The sequence below is a fragment of the Manis pentadactyla genome, chromosome X (genome assembly GCF_030020395.1).
Source record: "Manis pentadactyla isolate mManPen7 chromosome X, mManPen7.hap1, whole genome shotgun sequence".
In the NCBI taxonomy this organism is placed as follows: domain Eukaryota; kingdom Metazoa; phylum Chordata; class Mammalia; order Pholidota; family Manidae; genus Manis; species Manis pentadactyla.
In genome coordinates, this window is record NC_080038.1 from 65,456,151 (window position 1) to 65,463,838 (window position 7,688).

A 7,688-nucleotide genomic window follows, 5' to 3' on the forward strand; every position below is an offset into this window, starting at 1 on the left:
ATAGTATTGTGTTGTATGTATATACCACATTCTGTTTATCCTTTTGTCAGCAAAAAAATTGAAAACAGGGACTCAAATAGAAAAGGGTGGAAACAACTACAACTAATATACTTTATGAATATTAATGCAAAAATCCTCAAGAAACTACTATCAAAGCAAGGTTAGCATCATTTTAAAAGGTTTATACACTATGACTAAGTGGAATTTACTTTTGGAATGCAAGGATAGGTTAACATAGGAAACCAATCAGTGTGACACATCACATTAACAGATGAAGGGAAAAAATACCCACATTATCTCAATTTGTGCAGAAAAAGCATTTGACAAAATTCACACCCACTCATGATAAAACCCATCTACAAAGTAGGAATAGAAAGAAAGTTCCTCAATGTGATAAAAGCCATAGATGAAAAAAAATCCACACCTAATATCACATTCAGTGGTGGAATGATGAGAACTTTTCCTCGTGGATCAGAAATAAGATAAGGATGACTACTTTCACTATTTCTATTCAACATAGTACTGGAAGCCTTAACCAGAACAGTTAGGCAAGCAAAAGGAACAAAGGGCATCCAAATTGCAAAGGAGGAAGTAAAATTATCTGCTCACAGGTGACATGATCTTATATAGAGAAAACCCTAAAGACTCCTAAAGCAAAACTATTAGAACTAATAAACTAATTCAGAAAGCTCGCTGCATACAAACAAACATACAATAAGCACTTAAACTTCTATACACTGACAATGACCAATCCGCTAAGGTAACTGTGAAATAATTCCACTTATATTAAAAAGAATACTGTATTTAGGAATGAACTTCATCAAGCAGGTGAAAGACTTGTACAATGAAAACTGTAAAACATTGCTGAAATAAATTAAAAGAGACATAAATAAATGGAAAGATATCCTGTACTCATGGATTGGAAGGCTTCATATTATTAACATGCCAGCTCTGCCCAGAGCACTCTAAAGATTTAACACAATCCCTGTCAAAACCCCAATGACATTTATTTTTGTAGAGATAGAAAAAAATATCCTAAAATGCTCAACATCGTTAGTCATTAGGCAAATGCAAATCAAGACCACAATGAGATATCACTTCTAGTGGCTATTATTCTTTAAAACAGGAAATAACAAGTGTTGGCAAAGATGTGGAAAATGGGAACCACTGTGCATTACTGGTGGGGATGTAAAATGGTGCAGCTGCTGTGGAAGACTGTATGGGGGTCCCTCAAAAAACTAGGTATAGAATTACCATGTTATCCAGCAATTCTACTTCTAGGTATATAACACCAAAAGCAAAAAAAATTGAAAACAGGGATTCAAACAGGAAAGGGTGGAAACAACACAGGTGTCCACTGGCAGACAAAAGGATAAACAGAATGTGGTATATACATACAACACAATACTATTCAGGCTTGAGAAGGAAAGAAATTCTGGTATATGCCACAACATGGATGAACCTTGAAGAAACTGTGCTAAGCCAGATACCAAGCAACAATTACCATATGGCTCCACTTATGTGAGGTACTTAGAGTAGTCAAATTCATAGAGACAGAAATCAGAATCGTGATTGCCAGGGTCTGCAGGGAGAGAGGCATGGAAGAGTTATTGTATATTGGGCACAGGGTTTCAGGTTGGGATGATCAAAAGCTTCTAGACATGGATGGTGGGGAAGATTGCACAACAATGTGGATGTGCTGAATGTCATTGCATTTTATACTTATCACGGTAAAAATAGTAAACGTTATGTTATGTATATTTTACCATAATGAGGAAAGAAAGAAAGACTCTGTCTCATGGAAAATTTCCTTACCCTGGCAAGAAATTTCTGATAGAGATATAGATATAGATACCAAAGGCAAAATTTTCATTAGGAATATAGTTAAGGTTTTACCAATGATAGTGTTTGGTTATAATTGTATTATTGTCTAATAACTACATACACTTAATTGTTGATTATCTCTAAAGATCTCATTAAAATAAAAAGATTATAAAAATTGACTTTGTAATTCAAAATTTTCCCATAAAGAAAATGTCAGTCCTAGATGGTTTCACTGGCAAAGGGTATCACACATCTAAAAGAAAAAAATAGTAACAGTCCTACAGGATTTTTCCAGAAAATACTCTTGGAGGAATTCTTGCCAATTAATTTTATGAGTAGCATTATGTTTATATGAAAAATAGAAAAAAAGACACTACAAGGGGGAAAGAGCACTACAGGCCATTATCCCTGATGAACATAGATGTAAAACATCCTAATGAAATTTTAGAAATTTGGATCCAGTGATGCATGAAAAGTATAATCCATGACCAAATAGAGTCTACCCTAAGAATGCAAGGTCATTTTAACGTAAAAAAAATGCACTGATGTATTTTTCCATATTAAGGAAGTGAAAGATAAACAATGATTATCACCATATATGACAGAAAAGTCATTTGATAATATAAAACACCCACTCATGGTAAGAACATCTGGCAACTTAAGAACATAAGGGGACATCCTCAACCTGATAAAATGCTTCTGCCAAAAACCTGCTGCTGGCATCATACTTAGTGGTGAAAGACTGAATGCTTCTCCCACAAGATGAGGAATATGGCAGAATGTCCACTCTCACCACGTCTATTCAACCATATGCTTGAGGTCCTAGTTGACGAGATAAGAGAAGACAAAGAGATAAAAGGCATACAGATACAAAAGGAAGAAGTCAAAAACTGTCTTTATTTTCAGAAGGCATGATGGTCTACATGGAAAATGCTTGGTAATCTAGAAAAAAACGGAAATCATATCCCAGGTCTAATAAGCAATTTAACAAGATGACAGGACAGAAAGTCAATATAGGAAAGTCCTTTTTATTTCAATATTCTAGGAACTATAACTGGAGATGCAAATTTTGTTTAATGTCACAATAGCAATATATAATATAATATAATTTATAATATAATATAACAACATAACATAACATAACATAACACACATAACATGATATAATGTCTGGGATTTATATCTGGGCAAGACTCGCATGCAGATAACTATAAAATGTTGCTGAGAAAAATTAAAGAAGACCTAACTAAATGGAGAGATGCTGTGCTCATAGATCAGAAGACCAAAAAAGGCTTAAGATGTAAATTCTCAGGTAATGTATCTATAGATTCGCTGTAATCAAATGCACCAAAGATGGAAAGCTACTTCTAAAACTTATATGGAAATGCGAAAGACATAGAATAGCCAAAACCATTTGGAAAAGAACAAAGATAGAGGGGTTGCTCTACCAAATTCCCTGACTTAATATAAGGGTATGGTAATCACAACAGTGATTTTGAGTGATGTCACCACACTCAAAATAGACACATGGACCAATGGATAAAACAGAAATCCCAGAAATAGACCCACACGTAGATGGTAAGTTGATCTGGGACTAACGTGCTAAGATTATTAAATTAATTAATAATTAACTGGTGGTGCTGGAGAAAGTGGATCTCCAAATGGAAAAAGAAACCACAAAGTTCTATAATACCTCACACCATATGCAAAAAATAACTCAAAATAAATCATAGATCTAAGTGTAAATTGTAAATTTGAAAACCTACAAGAAAATATAAGAGAACACTTTTGAGTCATGAGGCTAGGCAAAGATACGTTAGGTGCGACATTCAGTCAGAAAGCATGAATCACAAAGGAAAAATAATCAATGCACTGTTATCAAAATTAAAAACAAAAACTTTTGCATCTCAAAAACCAGAGTTCAGTATCTATGTGACGCATCATTTTCTACTCACGTACTGGAACCTCATGACTGACCTCGACTTCTACTTAACCCCTAGAACAGAAACCTAGATCTGCTTGTTTCCAGTCATATGAACTCACTTTATTGTCTTGGGTTTAGGTTGCGAAGCTCTCCCCTTTCTCTATATCCTGGCCAACTTCTTTCCTCACTCATTTCAGGCGTGCCTCCTCTGGGAAATCTCCAAGACTATATATACTCCAATTCCCGAAGCTGGGTGTCTGCCCCTCCTCGGTCCTCCGGTCCTCCGATAGCTGCGTAAACTTCCTTCCACCACTCTGTGCTGTAATCATCCTTTTCTTGGCATCCCTCCCACAGAATGGCTTGAAGCAGCAAGTCTCATTCACTTCTATAACCCCAGGCCACGGCCCATGATAGGCTCCCAGAGAAGATCAGCCCTGTACCTCCTCAGTTATATAAGAGGTGCTTTCCTAAACAACATTATTATTTCAAAAACCAAATAAAGGACTCCGAAGCCACCTACTTCCTCTTTGCCTCCCAGGTACTGTTTCCAGCAAGCTCCCTTGAAGCCAGTGGCACAGACTGTCATAGTCCTGGGTGGCAAACAGCGGGCATAACAAGGTAGCTTTGCTTGAAACTCAAGTGTCAAAGATGGAATTTCATAACGCAGGGCTAGGCAACAGGGAGCTCTCACCTCAGTTGTTCTGCTTTCAATTTAGCCATGCCCAGGCCCTTCCTCTCTGTCCCTCACATTTTCCAAGCCCTTCAAGCCCAATACCACGTGTCCACTACCCACCTGATGCGGCATCTCACATAACCCTCTGAGAGGAAAACCTCTGCTGTTCGTTGTGACTGTGGATGCCATCACCCAGCTCACCCTCCTGGCTTTGATAACACATTTGGACCCTTATACTTCCCCAGGACTTTGATGTGCATAACCCTATGAATCTAAATGTGGGGAGGCCCCACATGAACACTCCGGTCTATGGCATCCCCACCAAATGACAACTCACCATCTGCCTTGAACACCTCTGCTTTTATTGCTTAGCAAGTAGAAACCCGTCTTGGGCCTGCTGGGAGGTTCAGAGGAAAGAAGAGAGAAAGAGAGAAAGAGAAAGAGAGAAAAAGAGATGGAAGGTATGGGAGTATGAGACACAGGAACAGAGGGGATGTCACATGCCAGAAATGTATCCACTGCTTGAGCACAGTGCACTTGGCTGTAGGAGGGAGGAAAGGCAGGGCTAGGGGCTGGGGCGGGGCCATTTGGGGGCCAGGCCCTCAGCTGCTTTGCATGAAGCAGAGTGAGGAGTTTTGCTGGTCTCTTCAAGGAAGTCCTGCTGGTCACTACTGGCACATCACTTTCTCCTGGAAGCATGATCTGCACTCCCTTCCTTCCACCTCCTGACCTGGTGAGTCTGATGTCCCTTCATGGTCTTTGTCATGGGATGTCAGGGGGCCAGGGTTTTGTCTGTAGAGATCACTGCTGTATCCCCAGTACCTGGAACATAATACTTGTTGAATGAAGTAATGAAGGCGGGCACCATTAGGACAAGGATATTTACCCTTCCTCCTCCCTCCCTCCCTCCCTCCCTCCCTCCCTCCCTCCCTCCCTTCCTTCCTTCCTTCCTTCCTTCCTTCCTTCCTTCCTTCCTTCCTTCCTTCCTCTTTCTTTCTTTTCTTCCTTGCTCTCTCTCTCTTTCTTTCCTTCTTTCTTTATTTTTTTTGTTTGGCAAAACGTGAAGGGCAGGCTTAAAGACACTGAGTGATTTGTTGTTTTGTCTGACACTACAGAGAACCCATCCAGCGGCACAGGCTCACCCGGGGAGCCTGCTGGTCTCTGAAAATCTTGGAGTAGCTGGTTCCAGAGAACCCTAGCATGTTTCACCAAGTGCTTCAGGTGAGAGCTCGGAATCAGCTTCTGCCTCTTTACCAAGCCAATGCGCCTCCCCTTCCCTTTCCACCCAGAGAGCCTCCAGGCCAGGCCTGACTTCCCCAGAGTTCCCAGGAGTCTGGCTGCCATTCTGTTTTGCCTTTGTAGGGGAGGACACCAGACACTTGGAAATTGAGACCATGAGACCCACAGACATAAACCCATGAATGGTGATCAATCGCCCTCTGCTGCCACATGTCCCTGCTTTCCCCAGTTCCTCCAGTGGGTTGCTGGGCCTGAAATAAATGCTGACATGCTTGACTGTTTCTGCTTCAACTTTTCAACAATGTAACTTTCAACACCAACATCAGCCTCAGGTGACTTGGGGGTTATCGGTTGTGGTGGTGCTCGGGGGGTGGAGGGAGTGAGCTAGCATCTTAATTAGCCCTAGGAGTCCATACACCCTCCTTCTTGGAGCAGTGTTGCTGGCTCCTCAGTCACAGTTGCCAGTGAAGATTGAATTTTCCACAGAGGACTGCTCTGACTCTGATGGGGGAAATGAGTGCAGGAACAAAGAGGAAATAACATCTCTCTTTCCCCAGCATCACACACAGCCTTCGTATCTGAGAACAGCTGGGCCATGTTTATATGGAGGGGGAGGGACACATGAAAAAAGAATGTATGCATCCTAAGAAAAGCTCTTAGATTCATATACATATAGTCAGCTCCCAAGCACCCTCACTCCACCACAAGACAGAGTACCTCCATCAGGCAACCTTGCCTCTAGCTACAGATTGTTCATTTTCATATGATAAAGGTTTTTTTCCCCCCTCTTGCTAAGGTGACCTTGATATGTACTGCAACATAATATCAGCAGAGGAAGCCTATTCGGGGAATTGGAACATATTTGTCCCTTAAACCCAACATGTGCGAGCCCTGTTAGATATTGCAACACCTAGAATCCCCGGGCCAATGGACAAACGGTGGGCCCTTCCTACACAGGTAATGCATGAGTGGCCCTCAGAGAGGCCTCCACCAAATCATATTAATCCCTTTTCTTACTGGATAGGAAGCTGAATTCCACTGGGACCCACCGAGTGGGACCCTTAGCTTTGCCCGGTGGGTAGTTCTAATGTCTTAGCCTGCCCAGAGGAGAACACACTTCCATAAGAAGCTGACCCATCCTCTCTTCCACCACATTCCTTTACTTGCTTCTGTTTCTCTCTCATTAGGACTGAAATAAATCCGGAAATTTTTGGTGTATTCGGTGGTGGTGGTGGGTGGGTTAATATCCTATTTGTCCACCCTGTTAGGTGTTGCAACATCTAGAAGCCCCAGGCCAATGGGCAAAGAAATTGGATGTGCCCTTTAGTATCAAAGAGCCTAACTAGCACACAAGAACCCCAAAATATGCTTTCTCCCTGACTCACTAGTCCCCTTTGGAAGGGCAGGAGAGGAAAACGTACTTTGGCGGGGCCTGCTATGTGAATTTATTGCTCTTTAGTTGCTTAGGGGTCCAGTGTCTTTAAGCACTATTGAAGCCCAGGTGAGGTAGGGTTCAGGTAGGAGACAACATTTGGAAGTCCCATAGCCCTCTTCCTACATCGCAGAGAGCAGCCAAGGTGGGACCCATAGGTACAGTCCTAGTGTGACTGGCTTATTTTAGCTCTGGTATCTCAGCAGCTGCTCCTGATGGCCTAAGAAACACCCCCTCTCCCCAGAATGCCTCTGCTCTCCTAATCTGGGCCCTAACTCAGTGGGCACGCTCAGCTCCATGTCACCACTCCTCCAAAAGGGGCTGGGATCTCACATTCCTGGGTCTCAGCCCTGTCAAAAGAGGAAAGGAGCTCCAACACTCAGGGAGGGCTGGGGAGCCTGATGGGCATTCCTTCTTTTGTAGCTGCTGTTACGTCAGTTACTGGACATGACTGGAAGTGACCAGCAGAGTCTCTGTGTGTCTGTGTATGTGTGTGATATGTGTGTTTAGGATGTGAAACAAGAAAGAATATGGCAAAATCTGATGGATAAACACAGCACACAACTCGGCAGCCACACTTGAAACCCAAGCAGGGA

The 7,688-nt window shown here is 41.9% G+C and overlaps 1 long non-coding RNA gene across 1 annotated transcript; it reads left to right on the forward strand.

The window, feature by feature from the left end:
- The first annotated feature begins 5,073 nt into the window (after positions 1 to 5,073).
- LOC130682045 (uncharacterized) lies at positions 5,074 to 5,917 on the forward strand. The gene is made up of 3 exons (XR_008995363.1): positions 5,074 to 5,154; positions 5,537 to 5,642; positions 5,784 to 5,917. It is a non-coding gene; the product is annotated as an uncharacterized LOC130682045 (long non-coding RNA).
- Positions 5,918 to 7,688: the final 1,771 nt, after the last annotated feature.